Source organism: Cervus canadensis, chromosome 30 (assembly GCF_019320065.1).
Source record: "Cervus canadensis isolate Bull #8, Minnesota chromosome 30, ASM1932006v1, whole genome shotgun sequence".
Lineage (NCBI taxonomy): Eukaryota > Metazoa > Chordata > Mammalia > Artiodactyla > Cervidae > Cervus > Cervus canadensis.
The window spans coordinates 12,271,217-12,287,099 of NC_057415.1; the positions used below are offsets into that span (position 1 = coordinate 12,271,217).

General features: G+C 37.0%; 1 pseudogene; it reads left to right on the plus strand.

The window, feature by feature from the left end:
* The first annotated feature begins 15,088 nt into the window (after positions 1-15,088).
* LOC122432136 lies at positions 15,089-15,189 on the plus strand (annotated as a pseudogene).
* The last annotated feature ends 694 nt before the right edge of the window (positions 15,190-15,883 follow it).

The following is a 15,883-nucleotide window of genomic DNA, read 5'->3' on the forward strand; positions in this document are numbered from 1 at the left end:
TATGTCTTGAAGAAACGGGCTCTCTGCCCACAGCTCCAAAATGTCAGACATGTGAACCTTCCAGACCTGGCCCAGGGAAGGGCGCACCTCCAAGTCAGTGGGACATCAACATCCAAGAAAGTATCAGGCTAGATTGTTTTGTCCCCCACCACAAATTTGACCCTGGAAAGAGGCCTCTTGAAAAGTGAGCCCAAATGCAATTACATCCACCCAGGAGGAAGTGGTGCCTGGACACTCACACATCTCAGGCTGAGTAAGTCCCTAACGGTACTCTGAAAACCCTCTGCATTTCCACCTCACTATTCAACAACCCAGAATCACCAGAAGCAGGTCAAATTAAACTCCCATGAAAATTTTTTAAAAACTTAAATGTGTCTCTCGCCAGAGAAAGATTGACTCCATAGCTACTGTCTGAATATACAGCATTAAATGTCCCTCCCCACCCTGAGGTCACACTGCTCAGGGTCATTTTTAGATAAGTTAGCACCATCTCCTGTACACAAAGTATCTCATCTCCCATTATCTCATCTCCCAGCTTTTCTCAAGAGTGAGAAAAACAAAAAGACTAAACGTACCAACTGGGTCACCAAAGCATTCATCATGAAGCATTCACAGCTGTTGCTAGAAGACTCTTACTTTCCTCTCTGCGGCTGCCTTTAGATAAACTTCGCTGCTGTTCCTCAGAGCACAGAACGGCAGTCTCCCGATGGCCACCTGACTTCCTGTCAGAGCAGAAAGAGAAAAGCAGAGGTAACCAGCGAGGCATTCAGCCCTCTGCTGCGTGACTCGCCCAGGCTGTGCAACGTGGTCTTCAGGAGCTAACCCAGGAGCCCTCCTCCACTCGGGAGCATCATGGCAGCTAGCATCTTGGACACAATACTGATCTGTAGACATTTAGGGTCCTAGCCACAGTTCCATGACTTTCTATGGAAACTAAAGTCATGTAATCTTTCTCATCCTTGCTGACCACCAAAATAGGATAATGTCTCCTTCAAGAAACACATATTGGTGTATGAAATTGCTTTTAACTGCAGATAAAGTGTGATGAATTTTTTGGCGTCATAAACACAGGGATTAAAGACACAGCTGATGAAATGAAGAACTGCATACAAGCAGGTCTATGCATAGAGACAATAGCTTACAGGGTTTTCCAGCTGCCAGTGTCAATAAAGGGCTTCCTTGGTGGCTCAGATGGTAAAGAATCTGCCTGCAATAAGGAGACCTAGGTTCGATCTCTGGATTGGGAAGATCCCCTGGAGGAGGGAATGGCTACCCACTCCAGTACTCTTGCTGTGGAGAATTCTTGCCATTCTTGTCCATGGAGAATTCCATGGACAGAGGAGTCAGTAAAAACTAGAGATCAGTCATCAGTAATGGGGTCAGTGTCAGACCCCCAATTCCTATTTTCTTGATTCTTTTAATGGAGAAGTTCCTTCACTGAGTTCTTACAAGGACCTAACCATCTTCATTTATGAATTGAGTGTGTACTTTTTTTGTTTTAAAAAATGAAGTCACAGTATTAAAAAATTACATCAATGCTTCTTACTCCTAAAGTATAAATTCACAAAATAAAACCCATTTTACTTAAGTTTTTTGAAAACCTTTTTTATCTGTCCTATCTCTGGCCTTTGAAATCAACCTGACACATCTTTAAGCCAAGGACACACGCCACCCAGGCTAGTTGCAAACACCCATCCAGCCACAGAAAATACACAGAACTTCTCTTTCACCTACTTTCCCTTCTCCAAATCTCATCTCCGCCTGTCAGTGATCTCCTGGCTCTTTAATTCCAGCTTCAGTCTTGCCTCTGGGCTTGGAGACTTATTTGTTCAGAGTCTGAGTTCCCAGATGGTGTCCAGCACTGCTTGCTCACCCATCAGAAACCTGCAGCCGCCTGGGGCTCATGGTCCAGTTTACTCCTGATTCTTCGTGTTAGAATCTTGGTTTCTTCAAACAGGTTCCAAATTGTCTGGACGAGGCATGATTTAACCCCTTGGGTCTCAAATGTCAATTCCATAATCAAGAAAAAGAGAGATTGAACATAAATGCCACTTGGAACTTTCTGGAAACCAGATTCAATAAAACCCAGTCATCTACAACTGACACACAGACCCCTGAAACAGGGCATCTCAGTTCCCACAGCTTCCTTCCATGGACTCTTGATAGAAAATGGTCAAGGTAACCTCAGTTCCTCTTGGCATCCTCTTCTAGACTGAGACACTGGGCTGGATATGTCCATTATACACCATAGGGCTGTTCTCTCTGGAGCCATTTAGAAGGTTTGGGAAGAGAAAACAAAATACCTTCTTCAAAACAGAAGTTCCAAGTAATTGAAACACCAAATTTACTTGAGTTCAATTTCTAGCAATTTTGATGCGTTATGTCTGTCCCTGAACAATACTTTGAGGTGAAAATGTAAGTAAATAGCTTCATTTCCAGTACTAGTTTGAAAATTAGCCACTAGGTGGTGGGTTTCATCGACTTGCTTTTTCAGGTACTTTAAAATGTTTTTAGTTTGGCCCAACATAGAGTTTTATAAGAAGAGCAAAACTTTCAAGATAAATTGGAAGCCAGCAAGTGACTCTGAATTTCAGCATCCCAACAGCACATCAAATACTTGTGAAGGCAAACAAATGCAAAGGTGCTGTAAAACTGGCAAAAAGGAAATTAATAATCAATGTCCTCTGTGCAAAATCTGTAGCAACCAAAGCATAGAAGAAGCCCTGAAGCAGAAGAGCAGAGAAAGGAAGTAAAAAGAACTTATGTTCCCCACCCCCTTGTCCTTGCAAAACTCCACCTCAGAGACATTAGGCCTGTACTTCCCAAGAAGCTGGTAGCCAGTTTCCACCTGCAAAGAAACTAGTCTCCGAAACAATCTCTGTTACATTCAGGAGCAGTCACTGGTGCTGCCTACCAAGTATTTCACTCTTTCCCAGGTCTATGATGGGATTGTGTGTGTGTGAGTCATTCAGCCGTGTCCGACTCCTTTGTGACCCCGTGGACTTAGCCCACCAGGCTCCTCTGTCCATGGGATTTTCCAGGCAAGAATTCTGGAGTGGATTGCCACTTCCTTCTGCAGGGGATCGTCCTAATCCTGGGGATCAAACCCACTTATCTTGCATCTGCTGCATTGGCAGGCAGGTTCTCTACCACTAGTGCTGACTGAGAAGCCCGTATGATAGGACTGTACCTCCCCAGTCCCTTGAGATTAGATATAGCCATATGACTCACTTTGGCCTGAGAAAAGTGATGTGTGTCACTTCTGGTTGGAAGCTCTAACACCCGGGACACAAGTAGCCACACTCCTTTTACCTTGGCCAATGTGGCCGGAAGCTCTCCAGCTAATGGCTTATCCAACAGTCTGAAGTCTACAATGAGTCCTCAGCAGCAGTGAGAACGGAACCTACTATGTTAAGGCTCTCGGAGTTGGGGGTTGTTTGTTACCAACCATGACCTCACCCATGCTCATTGCTCCTCATCTGTCCTATAGGAGGGTTGTCAGATATTCCTCAAAAATACCAGACCTTCAGTGGATGCAAGGATGAAACACAGGAGATTTGTTTTTTTAAGAAATCAAAAGCATTTATATTTTGTAATAAATACATTTTAAAAACTGTTCTTTTCACTGTGATAACTATGTAGAGCAGGAGCTGTCAGCTTTGTCTGTACAGGACCAGATAGCAAATATCTTAGCCTCTCTGTGGGCCATGTAGTCTTTGTCACGAGTACTCAACCCTGCCAATGACTCACAAAAGTAGTCATAGACAACATATAAGTGAATTCCAATGGCTGTGTTTCAGTAAAACTTCACTCACAAAAATACATGGTTGGCCACATTTGGCCCATGGGCCATGGTTCTGGCAACTCCAATAGAGAGCACTGAAGTCATAACAGAATTGACTTTATACTGGCTTTTCCCATCGTTCAGCTTCACTTATTGACTTTCACATTTTTAATTACACTGAGAAATCTTTCTACAACTGAATTCAGGACAGGAATCAAAGTAGGAGCTAACAATTTTTAGAGCTTCTATTGATTAAATAGCTGTGTGGCCCCACAGGGAAAGATATGGTATAGTTAAAGTTAAGAACTTCATCATAAAGGGAACTAGGAAAGACGCCTTTTCTTCCTATATGACAGTCATCAAATTTTTTTATTTCGTCCATGGTTGGATATTTCTTACTAGAAATGTAGCATGCACTAAGGCTGAAAAAATGTAATATAACAACTATCCAAAGGACACATTTCCTTGGCTACCTTGCATAAAGATTTAAAACTTCTTTTTAAGATGTTTAACAAATATACTGGAAAACAATTGCTTATACAATGCAAATATAATCCTTTTTTCAAGAAAAACACTTTATCAAGGAATTAAATTTTCTTGTAATGAAATAAAGGGCCAATTTATTTATTATTTTGAGCTGTGACTGTTCTGACTACAGATATAAGTGAACAGAATAAGCACAGTTCTGAAACTGCTGCCTAATGTGGAGGGGTGAATCATTGGCTCTGAGTTCTTTCTTTCCCCCTCATCCTTGTCAACCAACTCCACAGCGTACTTCTCCATCCCACTGATGGTAGGCCCAGACGTGTGACTTGTTTTGGCCGACAGAATGTCCACAAGACAACTGTGTGCCATTTCAGAGCAGAGGCCTTTAACGACTTCCTGTAAGTTTGCTTCCTGTTTTGTACTTCTGCCGTCTTCCATGAGGAAAGCATGTGCCTTACAGCTGCTCTGGGATCTCAAAAACAACTAACAGACTTGAACCCAACTCTGAGCCTAAAGTAGAACTGTTCCAACTAACCTCCAAATCTGTGGGTGAAGAAATTAATGTTTGTTGTCGTACACCATTGAGATTCTGGAGTCATTTTTATGCCATATTATCACATCAATGGTTGACTAATACAGCCATTACTGACCTTTTTATTACTTAATCAGAAATTGTTTTTACAATGACATATGAAAAATTGTAATTTGTAAATAAATAGTCATCAGTTCAGTAACAATGTTTCAACTCACTCAAGAAGCTGAGCCATCAAGTGTGATTAAAGCTAAGAATTTCATGTAAGTCATTTTCAAAAACCTCTGAACTTTTCCAATTTTTAAATAGTGCAACAGGATCGTATTATAAAGTATTAACAAATGTGTCCTCAAGTATTCCCTGTGTTTCACTGAATTATTACCCATAGGACCTTTTCTTAGCCCACGGGCTAGGAAAGAGACACATATTAACTTAGGAAAGAATGTTTCCAACAATGGATCGCAAGCTATTAATGGTTCACAAAATCAATTAAGTAGCTCTGGCTTCCTGGTGGCTCAGAGGGTAAAGTGTCTGCCTGCAATGCAGAAGACCTGGGTTCAATCCCCGGATTGAGATCCCCTGGAGAAGGAAATGGCAACCCACTCCAGTACTCTTGCCTGGAAAATCCCATGGATGGAGAAGCCTGGTAGGCTACAGTCCATGGAGTCGCAAAGAGTCGGACACGACTGTGCAACTTCACTTTCAACCAATATATCTTAAATGAAAATAGAATGGAAAACACCAGACTCATACATTAAAAGGTAAACATACATAAAAATACATAACATACTTAAAATGTAAACATTGCTTTCCAAATACATATGGAAAAAACTGAGGCTGAAATGTGATAGGTCAAAATGATTAAAAACTTTTGAAAGACACTACCTTACAGGAAGTTTATTTTAATGCAAACAGCTACGCTTAGTAGCTCAGTCTTGTCCGACTCTTATGACCCCATAGACTGGAGCCTGCCAGGCTCCTCTGTCCATGGGATTCTCCAGGCAAGAATAATGGAGTGGGTTGCCATTTCCTTCTCAATGGAAACAGAGGACCAAATATTTGGCTCTAGTACAATACTGGACCCTTCCACCAATTGTAATTAGCACTTTACTTTCTACATCATTCTGAGGCCATAACTACATACAATATAAAATGGAAAAGACCACAGCAAATTATACGCTAAACAGTGAATTACTAAAGTCATTCCCATTAAAATCAGGACCAAGATAGGAATGTACATTATTACCACTACTTCTCAATAATGTTTAGAAACATTTAGCTAATGCCCAAAAGCAAAATAAACAAAACATGAAAAAGAAGATAAATATCTTTCTTCCTTTTAGATGACATTATTGAATAAAACACAGAATTAATTTAATAAAGGAGCTAATTACAAAATAAATGTTATAAATAACCATCTTTTATGCAGATTAACAATAACCAATTAGAAATATAAGTGAAAAAATTCTACATTGTGATTGAAATTGTATATAGGAACAAGTATGTTTTTTAATGGTATAGTACATAAGTGAAAAGGCAAGCCACAGAGTAGGAAAATATATTTGCAAAACATATATCCAACAAAAAAGTAATATTCAGAATATAACAAAAAGTTCTTTCAAATCAATGAGAAAAAGAGAGACAGTCCAAGTTTTTAAAGGCAAAAGCTTAAAATCAGACACTCATGAAAGAGTCTACCCAAATGATCAATAAACATATGAAAAATACTAGGCATCATTAGTCCCAATGAGATACACCACATACTCATCAGAATGGCTAACATCTTAACAACTGACAATGCTAAGTTGGCAAAAATGGAAACAAATGGAACTTTCACAGTGCTGGCTGTAGTGTCAGTTGGTACTGGTACTTTGGAAAAAGTCTGGGATTCTCTGTTAGGGTAAACAAGCAAATGTACAATCCTGTTCCTCGCATATACTCAATGAAAATGTGTACATAGGTGCACCAAGGTACATGTATAAGCTTGCTTTTAGTATTATTCATAGCAGCCCAAACTAGAAACAACCCCCCCAAATGTCCATCAACAGTAGAATGGAGGGATAGAAATGTAAAATGTGCAGCCACTGTGGAAAATGATATGGTAATTCCTCAAAAAATTAAACATAGAATTATTTCAATTCCACTCGTGGATACTCAAAATAATAGAAAGCAGAGATCTGAGTGGATATTGGTATACCCATGTTCATATGAACAATATTCACAACAGTCAAAAATGGTAGCAAGCCAAGTGTCCATTAATAGATGAATGGATATCTATAAAATAGTTTTATTCCACCTTAAAAGGAAGGTAAGTCTGATATATATCCCAACATATATGAACCTTGAAAACATGTTAATTGAAATAAGCCAGACACAAAAGGACAAATATTTTATGATTCCACTTATCTGAGGTCCCTATAGTAGTCAAACTCACAGAGGCAAAAAGTAGAATGGTAGTTGGCAGGTATTGGGGGAAGGGGGAACAGGAAATTATTGTTTAACGGGTATAGAGTTTCAATTTGGATGATGAAAATTTCTGGAAATAGATGGTGGTGTATGGTTGTGCAACAGTTTAAACATACTTAATGCCACTGAACTAAACACTTCAAGATGGTTAAAATAGTAAATTTTATGTTATATATACTTTACCATAATGAAAATTTCAAGAGTAAAATGGATAAATTATGATATATTTTATATAATGTAATAATGTTTAACAATGAAAATGAAGAAACTACTGCTACATAATAACATAGATTTAAAATTTTGTTATCCAATAGCTTAAAAATGTACATGTGCATGTTTGAATATGTATATAAAGTAAACAATGAAAAAAATAAATGCAAAGGAACTATTTTACATCCTTAGGAGTTTAGAAAATACATTTCTAGCAGTTTTAGAATAGCATTGCATTCCAGGTTTAACCAGAAAGCTTTCTGAAAGCTGAGGCCAAGAAAATTTTCAAATGATCAAAGTAAATATTTACATAACTTTTCATATTTTTCTAAAATTTAATAAAAAAGAAGCAAAAATATCAGACTATTTTCTTCATACTGGGCCGTGGCCTCCCTTCCCTAAACTGCGTTGTCAGTTGCCTCCCACACCATTCTGAGGTTGCAATATGTAGAAGACTATCTGACTAGGAGATGAAATAGATAAGGCAGAAAATGGTCACTTTTAAGGTGTGAGATATGGAAGAGACAGGTGGGGAGTCAGGAATGGCCATCAGAAAAGCATCCTGCAGAAACAGCAAATTTTTCTTTACTGTTTCTGATGCAGAAATAATGATGGATTGTTTCAAGAAGAATCCCATTTGCAGCCAGTTATTCAACAGTTATAGGAAGAGAAGATGCCTGTACAGTTAGCCAAGTGCAATGCATAAGCGCTCAGACTCATCCCCTAAGATCTGAAAGGAGGATGCTGGCAGCATTCTGGTGGACAATGAGGGGAACCAAAGCCAACTCCTGCCACTAGCCAGGGGAGCCAAGCCCAAACAGCCCTTCACTGCTTCAATGGCAAAGAAACAGAAAAAAGCAACATGGAGCCTAGGAAGCAAAGCAGCATGACTAGAGAAAAAGGAAATGGTACACTCAGGTTGCAAAGGAAGAGCATAATTTTTATAAGTGCAAAAATCGTTTAGTTTTTTAAAAAGAATGAGGAACACTCAAATTAAGCTAAAGTTATTCCCAAACTCATAGCCTTATACTACTCTGCTATTTTTTATTAATTAATTTTTATTGGAGTATAGTTGCTTTACAATGTTGCTTAGTTTCCACCATACAGCAAAGTGAAATCAACTCCACATGTACATATATACCTTCTTTTGGGGGGATTTCCTTCCCGCTTAGGTCACCACAGAGCACAGAGTTCCTTGAGCTATACAGTAGGTTTTCATTAATTATACATAGTATCCATAGTGTATACACATCAATCCCAATCTCCCAATTCAATCCACCCTCCATTCCTTGTTTTTGTTTTTTGTTTTTAAATGTATCTCCTTAAAAAATTATATACCTGAGTATTGGCTTCCCCCAAAACTCACATCCACCCAGAACCTCAGAACTGGTCACTTTAGAAATAGAATCTTGGCAGATGTAATTAGATATAATTAATTAAATTAAGATGAAATCTTAGAGTATTAGGGTGGCCTTACGGAAGGCTTTACAGGGTGGTGTACTTAAAGGAACAAGAGATACATAGAAACCCACCCAGGGGAGAAGGCCATATAAACATGGAAGCAGAAATAGGAGGTATGCACATACAAACCAGAGATTGCTGGGAGCCTCTAGAAGCTAAGAAGCAAGGAAGGCTTCCCCACTAGAGCCTTCAGAAGAAGTCGAGCCTTTCTGACACTTTGACTTAGTTGCTAGAAAGATGCCTACTTGGTAATAGTTGGTAACAGTAGCCTTAGGAAACTAATACAGTGAGATATACAAAAGAGTACACACAAGTAAATTGACAGTTCAGAATCAGTAACAATAGCTTAAACATCCATTTATCCATAGTTTGACCTAAGAAAGAAAGTTGCAGCTAATTTTGAACCCCCTAGAGTGCTCTTCCTCAAGAATATCCATGACCCTTATCTTTACTATCTGGATTTTGTATTAAGCATTTTTTTACCCTTTCTTTGTAATTTCTTCACACAGACATATGAATAAATCCCCAAACAATATGCTATTTAGTATTGCTTGTTTTGAGCTTTTATGTAAATTGAGTCATATCTTATATATTCTTCCTTAAGTGTTTTTTCCTCAGTATTTTGTTTTTTGAAAGTAATTCATGATGATGTATAATATTGCATATACAATATATTTTTCATTTTACAACTGATTGCAATTAAATTGTTCCCAATATTTTTCCATTATAAACAATATTACTATAAACATTCTTCATATGTCTTCTAATACACATATGCATTATTACGGGGCTATAACAATCTGAATTGGAATAGACTAGGTTTGAAACAGTTTCTATCTAATAGTAGAACTGATGAATTATAGGATATGCTTATGCTCAACTTTATGAAAATTAAAAATAATAATAGAATCAAAAGGAACTTTTTAGATATCAAATCAGATAAAATGAGGCAGAAAAGATGAAATAAAAGACAGTTAATCCAAAATCTGACAAAGAAGGAAAACACAGACAAATCTCACTTGGGAATATAGATGTGAAAAATATAAATAATTCAAACCTTAAAGTCCATAGTAATAATATACCGTTGCCAAGTTGACTTTAGGAATGTAAGCATGATGAAATATCAAAGAAAAAAACATATAATTTATAAAATTAGTCAAAGCATAGAAGTATAAGATCACCTCAATCAGTACTGAAAAGATACTTGATAACATTTAGAAGGGCTCCCCTGATAGCTCAGTTGATGAAGAATCTGCCTGCAATGCAGGAGAGCCCAGTTCGATTCCTGAGTTGGGAAGATCCCCTGGAGAAGAGAGAAGCTACCCGCTCCAGTATTTGGGGGCTTCCCTTGTGGCTCAGCTGGTAAAGAATCTGCTTGTTTTGTGGGAGACCTGGGTTTGATCCCCGAGTTGGAAAGGTCCCCTCGTGAAGGGAAAGGCTACCCTCTCTAGGATTCTGGCCTAGAGAATCTATTTTTGTTAAAAAAAGAAAAAAAACTTTGTGAATCAACACTAGAAAAAACGATTCTTAACATGATGAAAAATATCTGTAGTAACTAAGTTATGAACAAGAATAGAATACTTGCTTTCACATCCATTATTCAAACTAGAATTTCCAATCTATATGTTAAGAAAGAGAAAGTGAGGTACAAATATTCTAAAAGAGACATAAATTAGAAAGAAGAAGACTTCCTATTTGGAGATGATATGATTTGCAAATAATTTTTCACCTAGATAACGAAAGACTAATCTAGTATTGTAAAATTACCATTGAAAATTTTCAACAGAAAGGAGACATATATATATCACTTGTTAGTGTGTCCAGCAAAGACATTTTATCCAATATCCCCCTTGTCATGCTCACTCTCAGATATAAATTTATTATTATTGAACAGGGGATGGAATTTTCTAACATTCACATCATTATCTCTTTGCTTTTCTCTCTTCCTCTTATTTTTTCCTGTCAGATCAGACATTTGAATTCATGTACATCAAATGCCTATTTAATCTAACACCATTATAAATAAAACCTTGATATCTAATTATACCCATATGTAGATTCTGCTTTTGTTTCATGCCAAGTTTGATACAAAATTCAAACCTGCTACAAATTCCCCTTCCCAATAAATAATCCTCTAGTACTAAGGATTTAGTATATTTAGTATTTAGTATATTTAGTATATTATATTTATATAATTTATATATAAATTTATATAATTTATATATATTTAGTATATTTAGTAGATTATAATAATACTAAAGTATTATTAGGAAAAAAAAAAAACTAGAATTTGCCAAGATGTTGAAAGTGGGAGTGGTCAAGGGATGGGGTATACCATAATGCTCTGTACTTTGCACTCAATTTTTCTGTGACCCCAAGACATTTCTAAAAATAAATTTTATTAACTAAGAAACTAAAATTTGCTAACCATGCAGCCAAATTGAAAAGCTAAGAGCACATGCTGCTGCTGCTGCTAAGTCACTTCAGTCGTGGCCGACTCCCTGCGACCCCACAGATGGCAGCCCACCAGGCTTCCCTGTCCCTGGGATTCTCCAGGCAAGAACGCTGGAGTGGGTTGCCATTTCCTTCTCCAATGCATGAAGGTGAAAAGTGAAAGTGAAGTCGCTCAGTCCGGTCCAACTCTTAGCAACCCCATGGACTGCAGCCCACCAGGCTCCTCCATCCACGGGATTTTCCAGGCAAGAGTGTTGGAGTGGGTTGCCATTGCCTTCTCCCTAACAGTACATAGCACACATTATTTCCATCAGGCAATTCTTTCTTAAATGGCTTTTGCCAACATACCCCTGTGGGCAGTCAGGACCCCAGCCCTTGGACACTGGATTAAGAGGCCCAGTTCTGGCTTCTTCCACCTGAATCCAAGCCAATGATTGGGGATCAATGGGATCAATTGGGTGCTCTCCAAAGTCCATATTTGAGAACTTTCCTTTTATTCCTCATCTACTCTTTTTCTTCTTTTAAAAGCTTATTTTCATTTTCATGAGACCTAAACGTCAGCCACATGATAGCTTCTATCCCTCAGAATTATTCAGTTTTTTTGCAGTAAAACCAAGTCCTTCATACAAATAAAAGTTAACATCAACTGCTGAGATGCTAGAATACTCTTCACCTCATTTATAATTTTTCTAACACCATTATTTAATTAATATCAGCATTAATTCATTAGAAATATTAAGGGAAATGTTTCCTTTCACACAACAACCAGGAGAAAATAACTATGTGTAAAGTCAAAATAAAATGTGCGGGATTTGTAAAAAGAATTACAAACCTATATTGAGGTACCTAAAAGGTACAAAAAGTGGAGAAATACACTGTAGTCCAGATTAGATAGAAGCTTTATATTGTAAATATGGCAATTATCCCCAAATTAACACGTAATGGAATGAAAGTCTCATCAAATTCACAATTAGATTTTTAAATTTGAATTAATAAAAATAAATAGAATAATAAAGTACTTACATTATTGAGTAGAAAATAAGTCATCAGAAGAATAGGACAAAATACAAAAATTATGTAGGAGAATACTAATAGAATGAACTCATAAAAATTTAGAATTTCTAAAAAAAAAAAAAAAAATTTTAGAATTTCTGTATGGCAAAAAAAAAGGCTATGAAAAAATTTAAAAATTGAAAAGGTAACTGACATCCCAAAATAAATCTACAAGATACAAATCAGACAAAACATATATTGGAAGAAATGTTTGTAACCAATAAAATAAGATCAATAAAATATGAAGTATTATTCAAGAATGTATTTTTGAGGATGCAGGAATTATACATTCTCAGATGCCATCATGGGTATCAATCTGAGTAACTTTTTTAATATACATAAGATCCATAAAATGAGCAAGGGCGTTTGGGTTTTTGGTCCTTGTTTCAGGACCAATGGTCTTTCAGGACCAATGTAGTCCAAACAAATAGTTACACAAAAGTATAATTATCTGACCAGAAGAATTTTGCCTTGACTTTTATGAACAGTGAAAAATTAGAGAAGACTTGAATTTCCATCATTTTCAGGATTGGCAAATAAAGTATGGCATTCCCATGCGACGGACCGTTGTGCAACCATGAAAAACGATGATACAGCTTCCAGCAAACCAGTAACAGGACTAGCAGCAGCCCTCAACATCACAGACACCACCGAGGGGCCCAAGAGCAAGATTAATCCAGCCCAAGGGCCAGCAAAGAAAGCCAGAAAAGTAAGCAAAATGATCCACCAAACTGTAGCTGCAAATGTTGAAACTAAGCTACGACAAGACAACAGGAAAGAGCCAATCTTCAGAGTGAAAACCAAAAACAGTGAAAGAGGAGCAAAAGGAAGAGGCTGAAATGGGTCAGGAAGACAGTAAAGAAGATATAACTGCAGAAAACAAAAGAAAGTCCAGCCTCTGAAGAAACAGAAGCAAAAGAAGCCACATCTGATGTGATGAACATCCTCTCCTGAATTTTTTCCATGGTCTCCATTCTTCTCTTACTATTCAACTGTCTCATAAAGGCATGTTTTTAGATGATCTAAAAATAATTAAGGATGTTTTTATGAATTTAGATGAATGTAACTGTTTTTTTCTTTCTTTTTTAAATAGTTATTTATTTATTTGGCTCCACCAGGTCTTAGTTGCAGCACATGGGATCTTTAGTTGTGACATGTGTACTCTTAGTTACAGCATGTGGGATTTAGTTCCCTGACCAGAGATCGAACATGCCGTCTGCATTGTAAATGAGGAGTCTTAGCCACTGGACAACCAGGGAAGTCCCTAAATGCTTTCTCTTAAGAGGTAAAATCGGGTACAATTGTTCTTTTTCTGCACAACCTGGAATTCAAAAAATATCGAATTAAGGAAGTCTTTGAATCTTGTGCTCCAACTTTCCATTCCATGGGCTGTAGATGAGGAGGGTTATATCTTTTAACATGAAGTGTAATTAAATGCAATTCACAATTATAATCATGCTCTTAGTACATCTCAAACATTTCATTGCTGATCTTCTATACCCATGCTGTTCTTTGGTAGAATAATTGTCTAAGGAAAATGCCCCTGATCTTGGCCCTCTTGGTCAGACATTTACATACGCTGAGTTTAATTATTATATTATAAAATGCCTTTCAAAAGATTTTACCATAACTCAGCATTGAAACAAAATTATTCAGTGTGTACAGAAAGATGTGGAAACATAAAAAGCAGAGCAGAAATGTAATATTACTAAAGCAAATAATCCCATTAGAAGAATGACCTCAGTTTCACATTTTCTGGGGAAGAAACAACCAGTGCTTGAAGGAACCCAAGAGAGAAGATACCCAAAGTGGCAAAAAACAGGAAAATGCAAAGAGATTACCTTCACACACAATACAATGCAGCTTAAAGGGTGGAGAAATGGGCAAACTTCAGCACAGATTTCAAAAGCATCAAGAATCTGGTTATATTACACAGAGAAAGACAAATATTGCATTATCTCATTTATAGGGGAATCTAAAATAAACAAAATACAGACTCATGGATTCAGAGAACAAATTGATGGTTGCCAGAGGCAAGGGATGGGGCTGGGCAAAATGGGTGAAGTGGGTGAAGGAGTCCAAAGGTACAAGCTTCCAGTCATAAGATGCTGGGATGTAATGTACAGCATGGTGACTAGAGCTTATAATACTGTATATGTACACTTGTAAGTTGCTGAGAGGGTAGATTTTATAGTTCTCATCACAAGAAAAAAAAAATGTGTTATGTCTGGTGATGGAGGTTAGCTAGACTTATTATGATGAACATTTTGCAATTTATAAATACTGAATCATCATGTTGTACACCCAAAACTAATATAGTGTTAAATGTCAATTTTATGTCAACTTTTTAAAAAAGAAACTGCTTATGACACAGGACTGTTCCATCAACAAATTGTTGTGCTGTGGTTTAGTTGGCAGCTATTGCTTGCTTGCTTTCTTTTTCTGTCTCCCTCTTCTTCCTTCTTTCTTCCTTTCCTTCCTCCCTCTTCCTCTCTCTCCCTCTGTTTTTCTCTCTCTTTCTTTCTTTCTCTTCAGTACCTAAAACAAAAGGATGCTAACAATCAATGATGTCTTGCAGTCAATGAAATACATTGAATTGCTTCTTTGTTAACATGAAAATGTATTCCTGACCCATTTTAAATGTTCCTTTCAGGAGCACATAAAGTAAAATTAGAATGATGCAGAGTTAGCATGGCACCTGGCTGAGGATAACACACAACCTGGTGAACTATTTTACATTTTTTCTTTTTCTTAATCTGAGTGTTTATTTGTGAATACTTATCCAGCTATAAACTTCATGCTTTGTGCATATTTTTCTGAATGTGCCATGCTTTAATGTAAGTTTTCTTAAAATATCAGTATATAACAGAGTTTGCATAGTATGGATCCCATTTTTGAAATGACGGAGGTCTACATTGACTTCTTACATTGATACACATATTTCTATATGTCAGCCCAGAATCCATATGTCAACAAGAATTGTGGAAAGACAGGTAACTTTTGCTTTCTTCTTCATGATTTTTTGTGTCTGAATATTTTTTACGGTGAGCATGTATTTCTTTCACAGTGAGAAGAAAAAGACAGAAAGACCTAGTCCCATTTTAAAAATACACATAGTTAAACAAAACCTGCATATTCTTTGAATAGCAAATCCACTTCACAGAATTTGTGTACAGAAATAACTAAGGATATGCACAAGTTGAGAACGCTCATCATATTTCATGTCTTCTATTCAGTATTTTCATTTGAGTATTTAGTCTAAAAACTGATTTGAGATGTAGACAGATATTTATTTACAAGGTTTTTCATCATAGTGGTTGCAAAATATCAAATACTTCCAATAACATGGGGATAGTTAGATAAACTACTGTACATTCATGTGAGGAGCTTAGTCACGAACATGGATAAGGATTTTGAAAAAAAAAAACTGTGATGAT